We start from the raw sequence: 17,837 nt of genomic DNA on the forward strand, positions 1-17,837 counted from the left end.
TAGGGAGGTACAGTACTATGGGATGTGTTCTGTGATATTGTGATTGGATTGAACACGTCGATGGTTACATTGTATCGTATTGTTGCACTTTGTTAACCACTCCCCTACCGGGGCAATTTTTTAATTTGTTTGCTAGAAATTTCTGTAAGCCCCCCAAGAAGTCGATATTTTCTGAAAGCGGAGGCCCTGGAGAAGAAAATGGCGGTAGTTGCAGCTTTTAATGGCCCACTATATTTGTGCAGCTGGTTATCAAATGTGTATTTTTGGGAAAAAAAATACCACTAAAATAAATTTAGTGCCAACAAACACAAAAGAACACCCAATTCTTTGGTAAAATATAAAAGATTGAGTTGTGACGAGTAAATGGATACCAAACATATCTTAAAATTGCACAAGTCCGCGGAATCGCAAAAAAAAACAATGGTACCGTAATAAGCAACACTTTAACCCCTTCAATATCAGCTTTCAGCGCTGTCACACTTTGAAGGACAATTACACAGTCATGTAACACTGTACACATAGGATATTTTTATCATTATTTTCACACAAATAGAACTTTTCTTTTGGTGATATTTAATCACCTCTGCGGGGTTTTTAATTTTTGCTAATAAGACCAAAAATTTTGAAAGAAAAAAAAAAAGTTTTTCTTAGTTTATGTTATAAAAATGTTGTAAATAAGTAATTTTTCTCCTTCACTGATGTGCGCTGATGAGGAGGCACTGATATGCAGCACTGATGGGCCACACTGGTAGGCGGCATGGATAGGCGGCACTGATGGCCAGGACTGATGGGCCGCACTGATGGATACTGATAGGCATCATGGATAGGCGGCACTGATAGGCACCATGGATAGGCGGCACTGATAGGCACCATGGATAGGCGGCACTGATAGGCACCATGGATAGGCGGCACTGATAGGCACCATGGATAGGCGGCACTGATAGGCACCATGGATAGGCGGCACTGATAGGCATCATGGATAGGCGGCACTGATAGGCACCATGGATAGGCGGCACTGATAGGCATCATGGATAGGCGGCACTGATAGGCATCATGGATAGGCGGCACTGATAGGCACCATGGATAGGCGGCACTGATAGGCACCATGGATAGGCGGCACTGATAGGCACCATGGATAGGTGGCACTGATAGGCATCATGGATAGGCGGCACTGATAGGCACCATGGATAGGCGGCACTGATAGGCATCATGGATAGGCGGCACTGATAGGCACCATGGATAGGCGGCACTGATAGGCACCATGGATAGGCGGCACTGATGGGCACCGATGGGCATTGATAGATGGCACTGATGAGGGGGCACTAAAATGGAGCACTGATAGGCCACACTGGTAGGCGGCATGGATAGGCGGCACTGAAGGCCAGGACTGATGGGCCGCACTGATGGATACTGATAGGCGGCATGGATAGGCAGCACTGATGGGCATTGATAGGTGGCACTGATAAGGAGGCACTAATATGCGGCACTGATGAGCATTGGTAGGTGGCACTGATAGGCGGCACGGATAGGCGGCACTGATGGCCAGCACTGATAGACACTGATAGGTGCCACTGATGGGCAACACTGGTGAAGAGGGATTGATGGGCACTGATGGGTGCTGATTGGCTTCGCTGCTGGGGAACCAATAGGCGGCACTGATAGGCGACACTGATGGGCAGCACTAATGGGCAGCACTGATGAGTAGGCACTGAAAGTCAGCACTGATGGGTACTAATTGGATTCGCTGCTGGGCATTGATAGGTACTGATGAACCCTGATAGGCGTCACTGATAGGCGTCACTGATAGGCGGCACTGATGGGCAGCACTGGTGGACAGGCACTGATGGGCACTGAAAGGCAGCACTGGTGGGTACTGATTGGCTTTGCTGCTGGGCATTGATAGGTGGCACTGATGGGCAGCACTGATGAGTAGGCACTGATGGTAACTAATGGGCAGCACTGAAAGGCAGCACTGAAGGGTACTGATTGACATCACTGGTGGGCAGTGTTGGGGCTGCACTGATGGTCGGTGCCCTGATTACCTGTACAGATCTCCCCTGTAAGGAAATGCAGCTGATTGGCTCTCCTCTCCACATACACTGTCAGTGTGAGAAGAGGAAAGCCGATAATTGGCATTTCCTTTTTTACATGTGATCAGCTGTGATTGGGCACAGCTGATCACATGGGTGTAGTGGCCTCGTCATCGGCTCTTTACCAAGATCGGGGATGCGTCGTGTACTGGGGACACAGTGCACTGCTGGGTGCCCAAGCGCAGCGAGAGTAGGGGGGCCACCTTGCGCCCGTCACTATACTGTATGGTGGGGGAGGAGGTTAAGAAACACCAGGATTTTTATTTTTTACTAAATAAATGAAAAAAAGCCAAAAATTTGGAAAAAAAATAAAACATGTTTTTCCTTCTTGTTTCTGTTATAAAATTTTGCAAATAAATAATAATTCTTCATAAATTTTGGGCCAAAATATATTCTGCTCCATTTCTTTGGTGAAAATCCCCCAAATCAGTGAATATTATTTATTCTGTAGGGAAGTTACAGAGAGACCACAATCTGTGGGATATATATCTGATCAATCGATCAAACCTGATGTACTGACGAGCGATCTCATTTCTTCAGACCCTAAAATGCCAGGACGGCACAAAAACCCCCCCAAATCACCCCTCAGTACAAATACCCCCCAAATTACCCCCCCAGTACAAATACCCCCCAAATCACCCCCTCAGTACAAATACCCCCCAAATCACCCCCCAGTACAAATACCCCCCAAATCACCCCAGTACAAATACCCCCCAAATCACCCCCCCAGTACAAATACCCCCCAAATCACCCCCCAGTACAAATACCCCCCAAATCACCCCAGTACAAATACCCCCCAAATCACCCCCCCAGTACAAATACCCCCCAAATCACCCCCCAGTACAAATACCCCCCAAATCACCCCAGTACAAATACCCCCCAAATCACCCCAGTACAAATACCCCCCAAATCACCCCCCCCAGTACAAATACCCCCCAAATCACCCCCCAGTACAAATACCCCCCCAAATCACCCCCCCAGTACAAATACCCCCCAAATCACCCCCCAGTACAAATACCCCCCAAATCACCCCAGTACAAATACCCCCCAAATCACCCCTCAGTACAAATACCCCCCAAATCACTCCCAGTACAAATACCCCCCAAATCACCCCAGTACAAATACCCCCCAAATCACCCCCCAGTACAAATACCCCCCAAATCACCCCCAGTACAAATACCCCCCAAATCACCCCAGTACAAATACCCCCCAAATCACCCCTCAGTACAAATACCCCCCAAATCACCCCAGTACAAATACCCCCCAAATCACCCCTCAGTACAAATACCCCTCAAATCACCCCCAGTACAAATACCCCCCAAATTACCCCCCCAGTACAAATACCCCCCCAAATCACCCCCCAGTACAAATACCCCCCCAAATCACCCCCCAGTACAAATACCCCCCAAATCACTCCTCAGTACAAATACCCCCCCAAATCCCCTCCCAGTACAAATACCCCCCAAATCACCCCTCAGTACAAATACCCCCCCAAATCCCCTCCCAGTACAAATACCCCCCAAATCACCCCCCAGTACAAATACCCCCCAAATCACTCCTCAGTACAAATACCCCCCAAATCACCTCCCAGTACAAATACCCCCCAAATCACCCCTCAGTACAAATACCCCCCAAATCACCCCCCAGTACAAATACCCCCCAAATCACCCCCCCAGTACAAATACCCCCCAAATCACCCCCCAGTACAAATACCCCCCAAATCACCCCTTTTTGGAAAGTAGACAGTCCAGGGTGTTTAGTAAGAGGCGAGTTTTTTTTTTAAGTTGTCATTTTTTGTCACAATTTTTGGAAAATAAAGAAAAAAATATTTTTCACATATTTTTTTTTTCACATCTCTGATCCCATTGGTGGAGAGTCTTGCTGGTCTCTGAATGACTTTGGAACATTTGAGGCGTAGAAGTCGATCGGCTCCGGGGCTGGTGGTGACGTCTTTGTATGGTCGGGGAGTGACACCGTGTAATAGGAATTCCCCTCGTATTCCAGCAAAGTGATGACCGTGTCAGGTGATCGCGCTGTGTGACCGATCGCCCAGCCGCTCGCCACCGCCGTACAAACCGAACCCCTGAGATATATATATATATATAATCCATTTATACCGCCGATCACGTCTCTCACCTTTACTCTCCCAGCCTTTCATTTCCTGTCTGCGGATGTTCTGAGCGAATCGTATCAGAGATGAGATCAGTGCGATTTAATAAAATCCCTGACACCTGACAAGGACTTTAAGTTTAATTTTAATTTTGCTTTCCCTGCCCCCCATCCCCCCTCCCAATGCTAACAAAACTTTTATATAAAACTTTTCCATTTTCATTACAGTCATCACCAGGTCTCTGTGCTTCTCTGTGCAATGCAGGCAGATCATGGCTGGTGGGAGGGGCCAGCAGGGGGCTGTCCTGAAATCATCCCAGCCCCCGGCCTCAGTACTCCTCTCAAGAGCCCCCAGTCCTGATGTAAGCAGTGGGAGGAGTTATGCAAATATCAAACTGCCTTGATGGGTGGGTGTCAGTCTGGAGGAGTGGGCGTTCCTAGGCAGGCTGTATTTACATAGGTAACGCCCACATGCGATGCAGAGCCTCCACGATTGATAGAACTGAAATTCAATGAATGAAAGGGGCGGGACCAGGGACAGTCAGGCTGGGGGGGAAAGGGCAAGATGATGCTGGGCGTCCTCCAGCCAGGAAATGGGGCGGGGCTCTATCTGACTTGCTGCAGCTTCTAATGCACATTGTGAAAAGCTCACAGTGTGCAGTGATATTGGAGGAAACCATTTCAGTCCAGGAGAGGAGCCGCTACACCTGTGCAAGACTGAAGGGGGAGGAGCCAGTACACCTGTGCAAGACTGAAGGGGGAGGAGCCAGTACACCTGTGCAAGACTGAAGGGGAGGAGCCAGTACACCTGTGCAAGACTGAAGGGGGAGGAGCCGGTACACCTGTGCAAGACTGAAGGGGGAGGAGCCGGTACACCTGTGCAAGACTGAAGGGGGAGGAGCCAGTACACCTGTGCAAGACTGAAGGGGAGGAGCCAGTACACCTGTGCAAGACTGAAGAGGGAGGAGCTGGTACACCTGTGCAAGACTGAAGGGGAGGAGCCAGTACACCTGTGCAAGACTGAAGGGGAGGAGCCAGTACACCTGTGCAAGACTGAAGGGGGAGGAGCCAGTACACCTGTGCAAGACTGAAGGGGGAGGAGCCAGTACACCTGTGCAAGACTGAAGGGGAGGAGCCAGTACACCTGTGCAAGACTGAAGGGGGAGGAGCCGGTACACCTGTGCAAGACTGAAGGGGGAGGAGCCGGTACACCTGTGCAAGACTGAAGGGGGAGGAGCCGGTACACCTGTGCAAGACTGAAGGGGGAGGAGCCAGTACACCTGTGCAAGACTGAAGGGGAGGAGCCAGTACACCTGTGCAAGACTGAAGGGGGAGGAGCCGGTACACCTGTGCAAGACTGAAGGGGGAGGAGCCGGTACACCTGTGCAAGACTGAAGGGGAGGAGCCGGTACACCTGTGCAAGACTGAAGGGGAGGAGCCAGTACACCTGTGCAAGACTGAAGGGGAGGAGCCAGTACACCTGTGCAAGACTGAAGGGGGAGGAGCCAGTACACCTGTGCAAGACTGAAGGGGAGGAGCCGCTACACCTGTGCAAGACTGAAGGGGGAGGAGCCAGTACATCTGTGCAAGACTGAAGGGGAGGAGCCAGTACACCTGTGCAAGACTGAAGGGGGAGGAGCCGCTACACCTGTGCAAGACTGGAGGTGGGGGGGAGGGGCAGAAGGAGGATGTAAGAAAAAAGTTTGTCTTTATTTGACTAGAAAGGAAGATGTGGAGGGCATCGTACAGCAGGACTGGATCTAGGGGGTGCTGTGCCCCTCCCCCTGGATTTTACTTGTGCCCCCCCCATGTTTCTGAGAGAGTATCCACTAATCCATGAGCAAATCTGATGGGGACTCCTGATGTAAGAGGGGACTCTTATGGGGACATCTGGTGTAAGGGGGGACTCTAATGGGGACATCTGGTTAAGGAGGGGACACTGATGGGGACTCCTGATGTAAAGGGGGACTCTTATGGGGACACCTGGTGTAAGAGGGGACTCTGATGGGGACATCTGATGTAAGGGGGGGACTCGGATGGGGACATCTGATGTAAGGGGGGACTCTGATGTTAGAGGGGACTCTGATGGTGACATCTGATGTAAGGAGGGACTCTGATGTAAGAGGGGGACTCTGATGGTGATATCTGATGTAAGAGGGGACTCTGATGTAAGTGGGGGGACACTGATGTAAGAGGGGACTCTGAAGGGGACATCGGATGTAAGGGGGGGACTCTGATGGTGATATCTGATGTAAGAGGGGACTCTGATGTAAGAGGGGACTCTGAAGGGGACATCGGATGTAAGGGGGAACTCTGATGTAAGGGGGGGGGGACTCTGATGGATATTAGATCAGTGATATTAATTTAGTTGATGAAAATATTTTAGTGGAGAGAATGAAGACTGGTGTAGAGTGTCAGCTCTGTGTCTCCATCAGTCTGGTATTTCTCTGGTGACACGGTGGAAGTTCCTCCTCATTCTTGTGGTTGGGGACATTGTGCGGTGTCTGCTGATCACATGACTGCGGAGGGACGCCCCCAGGAAGGAGGACGTCTGATAGGATTCTGATTGTGGTTCCGGACAGACGTCGGTTTCGGTCTTTATTGTGGTGTTGCCGGCGGCTGTGCGGAGTCTCCGGTGTTCCGGGATTGGGACATTCTGGTCTTTCTCAGCAAAGTTCCCCTTTCTACTTCCTGATAGGCGGCTTGTGACGTCCCTCTGCAGTCCCATCCTCCAATCAGCTGACCAGGAAATACAATAGAATATAATATAACATCACTATAATACAATGTAACCACTTCACCAGTTTTTCTTTTTTAATAAATCTGCAAAAATGTCAACAATTCTGTGTTTTTCTGTCAATATGGGGGGCTGTGTGTACAATATGGGGTGCTGTGTGTACAATATGGGGTGTTGTGTGTACAATATGGGGTGCTGTGTGTACAATATGGGGTGCTGTGTGTACAATATGGGGTGCTGTGTGTACAATATGGGGGGCTGTGTGTACAATATGGGGTGTTGTGTGTACAATATGGGGTGTTGTGTGTACAATATGGGGTGCTGTGTGTACAATATGGGGTGCTGTGTGTACAATATGGGGGGCTGTGTGTACAATATGGGGTGCTGTGTGTACAATATGGGGTGCTGTGTGTACAATATGGGGTGCTGTGTGTACAATATGGGGTGCTGTGTGTACAATATGGAGTGCTGTGTGTACAATATGGGGTGCTGTGTGTACAATATGGGGTGCTGTGTGTACAATATGGAGTGCTGTGTGTACAATATGGAGTGCTGTGTGTACAATATGGGGGGCTGTGTGTACAATATGAGGTGCTGTGTGTACAATATGGGGTGCTGTGTGTACAATATGGGGTGCTGTGTGTACAATATGAGGTGCTGTGTGTACAATATGGGGTGCTGTGTGTACAATATGGGGTGCTGTGTGTACAATATGAGGTGATGTGTGTACAATATGGGGGGCTGTGTGTACAATATGGGGTGCTGTGTGTACAATATGGGGGGCTGTGTGTATAATATGGGGGGCTGTGTGTACAATATGGGGGGCTGTGTGTACAATATGGGGGGCTGTGTGTACAATATGGAGTGCTGTGTGTACAATATGAGGTGCTGTGTGTACAATATGGGGTGATGTGTGTACAATATGGAGTGCTGTGTGTACAATATGGGGTGCTGTGTGTACAATATGAGGTGCTGTGTGTACAATATGGGGTGATGTGTGTACAATATGAGGTGCTGTGTGTACAATATGGGGGGCTGTGTGTACAATATGGAGTGCTGTGTGTACAATATGGGGTGCTGTGTGTATAATATGGGGGGCTGTGTGTACAATATGGGGGGCTGTGTGTACAATATGGGGGGCTGTGTGTACAATATGGAGTGCTGTGTGTACAATATGGGGTGCTGTGTGTATAATATGGGGGGCTGTGTGTACAATATGGGGGGCTGTGTGTACAATATGGGGGGCTGTGTGTACAATATGGGGTGCTGTGTGTACAATATGGGGTGATGTGTGTACAATATGAGGTGCTGTGTGTACAATATGGGGGGCTGTGTGTACAATATGGGGGGCTGTGTGTACAATATGGGGTGCTGTGTGTACAATATGGGGTGCTGTGTGTACAATATGAGGTGATGTGTGTACAATATGGGGTGCTGTGTGTACAATATGGGGGGCTGTGTGTATAATATGGGGGGCTGTGTGTACAATATGGGGGGCTGTGTGTACAATATGGGGGGCTGTGTGTACAATATGGAGTGCTGTGTGTACAATATGAGGTGCTGTGTGTACAATATGGGGTGATGTGTGTACAATATGGAGTGCTGTGTGTACAATATGGGGTGCTGTGTGTACAATATGAGGTGCTGTGTGTACAATATGGGGTGATGTGTGTACAATATGAGGTGCTGTGTGTACAATATGGGGGGCTGTGTGTACAATATGGGGGGCTGTGTGTACAATATGGAGTGCTGTGTGTACAATATGGGGTGCTGTGTGTACAATATGGGGGGCTGTGTGTACAATATGGGGGGCTGTGTGTACAATATGGAGTGCTGTGTGTACAATATGGGGTGCTGTGTGTATAATATGGGGGGCTGTGTGTACAATATGGGGGGCTGTGTGTACAATATGGGGGGCTGTGTGTACAATATGGGGTGCTGTGTGTACAATATGGGGTGATGTGTGTACAATATGAGGTGCTGTGTGTACAATATGGGGGGCTGTGTGTACAATATGGGGGGCTGTGTGTACAATATGGGGTGCTGTGTGTACAATATGGGGGGCTGTGTGTACAATATGGGGGGCTGTGTGTACAATATGGGGTGCTGTGTGTACAATATGGGGTGCTGTGTGTACAATATGGGGTGTTGTGTGTACAATATGGGGGGCTGTGTATACAATATGGGGTGCTGTGTGTACAATATGAGGTGCTGTGTGTACAATATGGGGGGCTGTGTGTACAATATGGGGTGTTGTGTGTACAATATGGGGGGCTGTGTATACAATATGGGGTGCTGTGTGTACAATATGAGGTGCTGTGTGTATAATATGGGGGGCTGTGTGTACAATATGGGGTGCTGTGTGTACAATATGGGGTGCTGTGTGTACAATATGAGGTGCTGTGTGTACAATATGGGGTGCTGTGTGTACAATATGGGGTGCTGTGTGTACAATATGAGGTGCTGTGTGTACAATATGGGGGACTGTGTGTACAATATGGGGTGCTGTGTGTACAATATGAGGTGCTGTGTGTACAATATGGAGTGCTGTGTGTACAATATGGGGTGCTGTGTGTACAATATGGGGGGCTGTGTGTACAATATGGGGGGCTGTGTGTACAATATGGGGTGCTGTGTGTACAATATGGGGTGATGTGTGTACAATATGGGGTGCTGTGTGTACAATATGGGGGGCTGTGTGTACAATATGGGGTGCTGTGTGTACAATATGAGGTGCTGTGTGTACAATATGAGGTGCTGTGTGTACAATATGGAGTGCTGTGTGTACAATATGGGGTGCTGTGTGTACAATATGGGGGGCTGTGTGTACAATATGAGGTGCTGTGTGTACAATATGGGGTGCTGTGTGTACAATATGGGGGGCTGTGTGTACAATATGAGGTGCTGTGTGTACAATATGGAGTGCTGTGTGTACAATATGGGGTGCTGTGTGTACAATATGGGGGGCTGTGTGTACAATATGAGGTGCTGTGTGTACAATATGGGGTGCTGTGTGTACAATATGGGGGGCTGTGTGTACAATATGGAGTGCTGTGTGTACAATATGGGGTGCTGTGTGTACAATATGGGGGGCTGTGTGTACAATATGGAGTGCTGTGTGTACAATATGGGGTGCTGTGTGTACAATATGAGGTGCTGTGTGTACAATATGAGGTGCTGTGTGTACAATATGGGGGGCTGTGTGTACAATATGGGGTGCTGTGTGTACAATATGGGGGGCTGTGTGTACAATATGGGGTGCTGTGTGTACACTATGGGGTGCTGTGTGTACAATATGGGGTGCTGTGTGTACAATATGGGGTGCTGTGTGTACAATATGGGGTGCTGTGTGTATAATATGGGGGGCTGTGTGTACAATATGGGGTGCTGTGTGTATAATATGGGGGGCTGTGTGTACAATATGGGGTGCTGTGTGTACAATATGGGGTGCTGTGTGTACAATATGGGGTGCTGTGTGTATAATATGGGGTGCTGTGTGTACAATATGAGGTGATGTGTGTACAATATGGGGTGCTGTGTGTATAATATGGGGGGCTGTGTGTACAATATGGGGTGCTGTGTGTACAATATGGGGTGCTGTGTGTACATTAATGAGGAAAAAAATCAACTTAAATGATTTTAGCAAATGGCTGCAATATAACAAAGAGTGAAAAATTTAAGGGGTCTGAATACTTTCCCTCCCCACTGTATATAATCAGGATACTAGCCAGAGGTCAGGACAGGCAGCAGACACAGATAACCAGGATACAAAGTCAAAAGGTTGGAACATGGAAGTCAGATGGGAAAGGTGAAGGATACAGCAGAGCTCACTACAGAGACCTTTATATATAGATAGAGAAGGAACGTCCCCCCCACATATGTAGTCTGCTCCACCTTTATATATATATATAGAGAAGGAACGTCCCCCCACATATGTAGTCTGCTCCACCTTTATATATATATAGAGAAGGAACGTCCCCCCCACATATGTAGTCTGCTCCACCTTTATATATATAGAGAAGGAACGTCCCCCCCACATATGTAGTCTGCTCCACCTTTATATAGATAGAGAAGGAACGTCCCCCCACATATGTAGTCTGCTCCACCTTTATATATATAGAGAAGGAACGCCCCCCCCCCCCCACATATGTAGTCTGCTCCACCTTTATATAGATAGAGAAGGAACGTCCCCCCCCACATATGTAGTCTGCTCCACCTTTATATAGATATAGAGAAGGAACGTCCCCCCCACATATGTAGTCTGCTCCACCTTTATATAGATATAGAGAAGGAACGTCCCCCCCACATATGTAGTCTGCTCCACCTTTATATAGATATAGAGAAGGAACGTCCCCCCCACATATGTAGTCTGCTCCACCTTTATATAGATAGAGAAGGAACGTCCCCCCCACATATGTAGTCTGCTCCACCTTTATATAGATAGAGAAGGAACGTCCCCCCCACATATGTAGTCTGCTCCACCTTTATATAGATAGAGAAGGAACGTCCCCCCCCCACATATGTAGTCTGCTCCACCTTTATATGGATAGAGAAGGAACGTCCCCCCCACATATGTAGTCTGCTCCACCTTTATATATATATAGAGAAGGAACGTCCCCCCCACATATGTAGTCTGCTCCACCTTTATATGGATAGAGAAGGAACGTCCCCCCCACATATGTAGTCTGCTCCACCTTTATATAGATAGAGAAGGAACGTCCCCCCCACATATGTAGTCTGCTCCACCTTTATATGGATAGAGAAGGAACGTCCCCCCCCACATATGTAGTCTGCTCCACCTTTATATGGATAGAGAAGGAACGTCCCCCCCACATATGTAGTCTGCTCCACCTTTATATGGATAGAGAAGGAACGTCCCCCCCACATATGTAGTCTGCTCCACCTTTATATATATAGAGAAGGAACGTCCCCCCACATATGTAGTCTGCTCCACCTTTATATAGATAGAGAAGGAACGTCCCCCCCACATATGTAGTCTGCTCCACCTTTATATAGATAGAGAAGGAACGTCCCCCCACATATGTAGTCTGCTCCACCTTTATATATATAGAGAAGGAACGTCCCCCCCACATATGTAGTCTGCTCCACCTTTATATAGATAGAGAAGGAACGTCCCCCCACATATGTAGTCTGCTCCACCTTTATATATATATAGAGAAGGAACGTCCCCCCCACATATGTAGTCTGCTCCACCTTTATATGGATAGAGAAGGAACGTCCCCCCCACATATGTAGTCTGCTCCACCTTTATATGGATAGAGAAGGAACGTCCCCCCCACATATGTAGTCTGCTCCACCTTTATATAGATAGAGAAGGAACGTCCCCCCCACATATGTAGTGTGCTCCACCTTTATATGGATAGAGAAGGAACGTCCCCCCCACATATGTAGTCTGCTCCACCTTTATATGGATAGAGAAGGAACGTCCCCCCCACATATGTAGTCTGCTCCACCTTTATATGGATAGAGAAGGAACGTCCCCCCCACATATGTAGTCTGCTCCACCTTTATATATATAGAGAAGGAACGTCCCCCCACATATGTAGTCTGCTCCACCTCTATATGGATAGAGAAGGAACGTCCCCCCCACATATGTAGTCTGCTCCACCTTTATATGGATAGAGAAGGAACGTCCCCCCCACATATGTAGTCTGCTCCACCTTTATATATATAGAGAAGGAACGTCCCCCCACATATGTAGTCTGCTCCACCTCTATATGGATAGAGAAGGAACGTCCCCCCCACATATGTAGTCTGCTCCACCTCTATATGGATAGAGAAGGAACGTCCCCCCACATATGTAGTCTGCTCCACCTTTATATATATATAGAGAAGGAACGTCCCCCCACATATGTAGTCTGCTCCACCTCTATATGGATAGAGAAGGAACGTCCCCCCACATATGTAGTCTGCTCCACCTTTATATGGATAGAGAAGGAACGTCCCCCCCACATATGTAGTCTGCTCCACCTCTATATGGATAGAGAAGGAACGTCCCCCCCACATATGTAGTCTGCTCCACCTTTATATGGATAGAGAAGGAACGTCCCCCCCACATATGTAGTCTGCTCCACCTTTATATATATAGAGAAGGAACGTCCCCCCCACATATGTAGTCTGCTCCACCTTTATATATATAGAGAAGGAACGTCCCCCCCACATATGTAGTCTGCTCCACCTTTATATGGATAGAGAAGGAACGTCCCCCCCACATATGTAGTCTGCTCCACCTTTATATATATAGAGAAGGAACGTCCCCCCCACATATGTAGTCTGCTCCACCTTTATATGGATAGAGAAGGAACGTCCCCCCCACATATGTAGTCTGCTCCACCTTTATATAGATAGAGAAGGAACGTCCCCCCCACATATGTAGTCTGCTCCACCTTTATATATATAGAGAAGGAATGTCCCCCCCCACATATGTAGTCTGCTCCACCTCTATATGGATAGAGAAGGAACGTCCCCCCCACATATGTAGTCTGCTCCACCTTTATATGGATAGAGAAGGAACGTCCCCCCCACATATGTAGTCTGCTCCACCTTTATATGGATAGAGAAGGAACGTCCCCCCACATATGTAGTCTGCTCCACCTTTATATATATATATATATATAGAGAAGGAACGTCCCCCCACATATGTGGTCTGCTCCACTTTTATATGGATAGAGAAGGAACGTCCCCCCCCCACATATGTAGTCTGCTCCACTTTTATATATATAGAGAAGGAACGTCCCCCCCCACATATGTAGTCTGCTCCACCTTTATATATATATATAGAGAAGGAACGTCCCCCCCACATATGTAGTCTGCTCCACCTTTATATAGATAGAGAAGGAACGTCCCCCCCACATATGTAGTCTGCTCCACCTCTATATGGATAGAGAAGGAATGTCCCCCCCACATATGTAGTCTGCTCCACCTTTATATGGATAGAGAAGGAACGTCCCCCCCACATATGTAGTCTGCTCCACCTCTATATGGATAGAGAAGGAACGCCCCCCCCACATATGTAGTCTGCTCCACCTTTATATAGATAGAGAAGGAACGTCCCCCCCACATATGTAGTCTGCTCCACCTTTATATGGATAGAGAAGGAACGTCCCCCCCACATATGTAGTCTGCTCCACCTTTATATAGATAGAGAAGGAACGTCCCCCCCACATATGTAGTCTGCTCCACCTTTATATATATAGAGAAGGAACGTCCCCCCCACATATGTAGTCTGCTCCACCTTTATATGGATAGAGAAGGAACGTCCCCCCCACATATGTAGTCTGCTCCACCTCTATATGGATAGAGAAGGAACGTCCCCCCACATATGTAGTCTGCTCCACCTTTATATATATATATAGAGAAGGAACGTCCCCCCCACATATGTAGTCTGCTCCACCTTTATATATATATATAGAGAAGGAACGTCCCCCCCACATATGTAGTCTGCTCCACCTTTATATAGATAGAGAAGGAACGTCCCCCCCACATATGTAGTCTGCTCCACCTCTATATGGATAGAGAAGGAACGTCCCCCCCACATATGTAGTCTGCTCCACCTTTATATATATATATATAGAGAAGGAATATCCCCCCCACATATGTAGTCTGCTCCACCTTTATATGGATAGAGAAGGAACGTCCCCCCCACATATGTAGTCTGCTCCACCTTTATATAGATAGAGAAGGAACGTCCCCCCCACATATGTAGTCTGCTCCACCTCTATATGGATAGAGAAGGAACGTCCCCCCCACATATGTAGTCTGCTCCACCTCTATATGGATAGAGAAGGAACGTCCCCCCCACATATGTAGTCTGCTCCACCTCTATATGGATAGAGAAGGAACGTCCCCCCCACATATGTAGTCTGCTCCACCTCTATATGGATAGAGAAGGAACGTCCCCCCCACATATGTAGTCTGCTCCACCTCTATATGGATAGAGAAGGAATGTCCCCCCCACATATGTAGTCTGCTCCACCTTTATATGGATAGAGAAGGAAAGTCCCCCCCACATATGTAGTCTGCTCCACCTTTATATAGATAGAGAAGGAACGTCCCCCCCACATATGTAGTCTGCTCCACCTTTATATATATAGAGAAGGAACGTCCCCCCCACATATGTAGTCTGCTCCACCTTTATATAGATAGAGAAGGAACGTCCCCCCACATATGTAGTCTGCTCCACCTTTATATGGATAGAGAAGGAACGTCCCCCCCACATATGTAGTCTGCTCCACCTCTATATGGATAGAGAAGGAACGTCCCCCCACATATGTAGTCTGCTCCACCTTTATATATATATATAGAGAAGGAACGTCCCCCCCACATATGTAGTCTGCTCCACCTTTATATGGATAGAGAAGGAACGTCCCCCCCACATATGTAGTCTGCTCCACCTCTATATGGATAGAGAAGGAACGTCCCCCCCACATATGTAGTCTGCTCCACCTCTATATGGATAGAGAAGGAACGTCCCCCCCACATATGTAGTCTGCTCCACCTCTATATGGATAGAGAAGGAACGTCCCCCCCACATATGTAGTCTGCTCCACCTTTATATGGATAGAGAAGGAACGTCCCCCCCACATATGTAGTCTGCTCCACCTCTATATGGATAGAGAAGGAACGTCCCCCCCACATATGTAGTCTGCTCCACCTCTATATGGATAGAGAAGGAACGTCCCCCCCACATATGTAGTCTGCTCCACCTCTATATGGATAGAGAAGGAACGTCCCCCCCACATATGTAGTCTGCTCCACCTTTATATAGATAGAGAAGGAACGTCCCCCCCACATATGTAGTCTGCTCCACCTTTATATATATAGAGAAGGAACGTCCCCCCCACATATGTAGTCTGCTCCACCTTTATATGGATAGAGAAGGAACGTCCCCCCACATATGTAGTCTGCTCCACCTTTATATGGATAGAGAAGGAACGTCCCCCCCACATGTGTAGTCTGCTCCACCTTTATATGGATAGAGAAGGAACGTCCCCCCCACATATGTAGTCTGCTCCACCTCTATATGGATAGAGAAGGAACGTCCCCCCCACATATGTAGTCTGCTCCACCTTTATATATATAGAGAAGGAACGTCCCCCCACATATGTAGTCTGCTCCACCTCTATATGGATAGAGAAGGAACGTCCCCCCACATATGTAGTCTGCTCCACCTCTATATGGATAGAGAAGGAACGTCCCCCCCACATATGTAGTCTGCTCCACCTTTATATGGATAGAGAAGGAACGTCCCCCCCACATATGTAGTCTGCTCCACCTCTATATGGATAGAGAAGGAACGTCCCCCCACATATGTAGTCTGCTCCACCTTTATATATATAGAGAAGGAACGTCCCCCCACATATGTAGTCTGCTCCACCTTTATATATATAGAGAAGGAACGTCCCCCCACATATGTAGTCTGCTCCACCTCTATATGGATAGAGAAGGAACGTCCCCCCACATATGTAGTCTGCTCCACCTCTATATGGAGAGGCCCCATACTCCGCACAGAGCTGCGTTGGTGGAGGAGGTGCGTTGCTCGTGCGCGGGGTGGATTGGGTCATTATATAAGTAGAGCGCGGTTTGGTTTTTCTAACTCTCCTTCACTATTCATTTGTTCTGGAAGCCCTCAGAGATGTCCCGGGGGGCTGATATTTGGCTCCAGGTCCATCTTTGTCCTTCACTCAGCGTGTTCCTCCGTCCCGTCCTTATCTCCTACAGGGACTGGAATGTTTGGCACCTTGTGGTCCCATCTGGACCTCTGCGCTCGGCTCCTCTCGTACGTTTGATGTGCGTCCAGCTCTGTCCATCCCTGGGGAAGGTCGGAGCCCTCCCGTACAATGATGCCTTTCAGGCGGGGATTTCACATCTTGGGTCCAATCCCTAAATTGTGCCTTCAGGTGGCTCCAGAGCTCCAGGGGAGGATTATTCCTCTTTTCTCCTCTGTTTGGATGAAGAAGTCAGCGTTGCTTGTAGGAATGTTCTTTGTTGTCTCTGTCGCGGCGTCCCCCCCCCCCCCCCCATGTGTGTCAGCTGCCCTCCCCCCGGCCGCCATTGTCCTCCTGCCAAATTTGGGGATGTCTTAGTCACATCTTCCAGTAGATTTGGGTTGTTTGTGAGCCCCCTGATGCTGGCATTGTACCCCAGACACAGCGGCCCTCCCTGACACCGGTGACATTCGTCTGCCGGGAATCTGGTGGAAGAACCAGCAGGGTGTCCCCCCTCCCCCACCACACCTAAACTTACCAAGTCAAGAAACGGTTTTGTAGGAAAGTTTTAGATCTTTCTATCCATTTAACGGGGTCAACTGAGTGCGAGGCGGGTGGTTTGGCATTTTAAGGGGTTAAAACAGACAGTGAAGAGGTGACATCTCGCCTCTTCGATGTCTGTCAAACGCTCTCTGAAAAGTGATCCACCGCAGATTGCTTTTCAGAGGAGCACAGTATAGCCACATGCGTGAATGAGCCCTAAGAAACAATTCATGAAAGTGGTTGTTAACCCTCCATATACCCATTGAGGTGACTGACCGCAGGTGATGCACAGAGATGAAGAAAATCCTCTTACATAAGTTGTACCTGTTTATCTGCAGTCTTCTCTTCTCCAGAGCCATTCAAAGTGCTAAATGATAAAGCTTGTCTGAGAGTTCACAAAAAGGGGGCAGAGAGCTAAAATTAGGAGAGGTCTGAGAGCTGATTGGAAGGAAAGGACACCCCCCTCCCCCCAGTGCAGGTCATCTAAAACTCAGGGCAAACATGCCAAATTGCGCCCCCCCCCCCCCCCCCCCAAGATGTATGAGCATTATGTGTCAGCAAACATCCCTCCCCCCCCCAAAAAAAAAAAAATCAAGCGCTAATCTGCATGCTTACCCCCAAAGCATAAAT

At 48.3% G+C, this 17,837-nt stretch overlaps 1 protein-coding gene across 4 annotated transcripts in view; it reads left to right on the forward strand.

The window, feature by feature from the left end:
• Positions 1-17,837, forward strand: part of SLC6A9 (solute carrier family 6 member 9) — a 195,620-nt gene that overhangs the window by 41,477 nt on the left and 136,306 nt on the right. The window lies entirely within an intron of this gene.

The sequence above is a fragment of the Aquarana catesbeiana genome, linkage group LG07 (genome assembly GCF_042186555.1).
Source record: "Aquarana catesbeiana isolate 2022-GZ linkage group LG07, ASM4218655v1, whole genome shotgun sequence".
Classification (NCBI taxonomy): domain Eukaryota; kingdom Metazoa; phylum Chordata; class Amphibia; order Anura; family Ranidae; genus Aquarana; species Aquarana catesbeiana.